At 43.0% G+C, this 1,473-nt stretch overlaps 1 protein-coding gene across 1 annotated transcript in view; it reads right to left on the minus strand.

Annotated features, from left to right (window-relative positions):
- Nucleotides 1-1,473, minus strand: part of LOC106876620 (uncharacterized) — a 22,586-nt gene that overhangs the window by 6,008 nt on the left and 15,105 nt on the right. The window lies entirely within an intron of this gene.

A 1,473-nucleotide genomic window follows, 5' to 3' on the forward strand; every position in this document is an offset into this window, starting at 1 on the left:
TGCCGAACCGCTACGTTACGAGGACATAAACACACCAGTATCGGTTGTCAAGCGATGTTGGGGGGGGGGGACAAACATGGACACACAAACATGCACATACACACACATTCATATATATACATATATACGACGGCCTTCTTTCAGTTTCCGTCTACCAAATCCACTCATAAGGCTTTGATCGGCCCGAGGCTATAGTAGAAGACACTTGCCCAAGGTGCCACATAGTGGAACTGAACCCGGAACCATGTGGTTCGTAAGCAAGCTACTTACCACATAGCCACAACCTTTAACAGATTAATGACAGACGGGTATGAAAATAAAATATTGGGTAATTTTACTTGCAATGTCATTGCTTTCTACCTAGCAGAAGATTTAACTCTTCACTTATCTGATAACTTCAAAGCGGAGAACCGAGCAGATGGCATGGTTTCTACAGCTGGTTGTCCTAATGCCCTTCCTAACGCTAATCACTTTACAAAGTGTACAGGGTCCTGTTACGCAGTATCGGTACGGTACGGGTGCTTTTTACGTTGCACCAGCACTTACGAGCCAGAAAGATTACAGATGCTCAGCTGGAGAAGGTTGCAATGAACGGGCATGCACACAAGAACAACAACGTTTTTACTTACCTTGAAGTATCTTTTCAAGTATAGCAAACCATCAGGAGTCTCGGTCCCCCTGCTATCCCCTCTGTGACTCCCAACGTTTGTAGATCCTTTCCCACCATTTCGTCCCACATCTTGGATCTAGCCCTCTAGAATTTGAGATCGGCATCTCTTGATGCAACACTCCTCATTCATACGCATTACATTGCTATAGCGATACAGTCTTCTCTCTTGCGCACTACATTTGTTGTTATCTATATCTAGTTCCTCTCTCAAAACACTCACAATCTGTCGTATATGCATACTAACATTATCCATCCTGCGAAGCATACTGGCTTCATTTCTTTCAAGCCTTCGCAGTAGTGATAGCCCATGATTTACTGCTATATAACATAGCTGTCCGTACATAGGCATCGTACAATCTGCCTCAATCTCTGAGGGAGAGCCTCAGAGGTGGTAGTTCTCTGAACTTCGCTCAGCCTATTCGTATTCTAGCAGTCATGCTTTCGGAACAAGCACACCTACTATTAATTTGGTCACTTAAGTAACAGAAACTGCCTACTCCTTCTACGGAACACTTTTGACATACGAGGGATTCTATTTTTTGTACATTCCTGGTATTTAATATACTTGTACATCAGTCACATGTAAAGACTACTTTCTCCGCTTGTCGTCCAATGTTACAGCTGTACCTCTTATGCTTCCATAGCTTGCACTGGGTACGCCTGATGGAGTTTCTCCGATACCTTTTCTACATATCAGACAGGGCTACCTCCATGAAGGTACCTGCGTTTTGTCTTTTATCCTACTTATCAATACGATAATAATGATGATGAGGATGATGTTAATAACAACAACAACAACAACA

This window comes from Octopus bimaculoides, chromosome 8 (genome assembly GCF_001194135.2).
Source record: "Octopus bimaculoides isolate UCB-OBI-ISO-001 chromosome 8, ASM119413v2, whole genome shotgun sequence".
Classification (NCBI taxonomy): domain Eukaryota; kingdom Metazoa; phylum Mollusca; class Cephalopoda; order Octopoda; family Octopodidae; genus Octopus; species Octopus bimaculoides.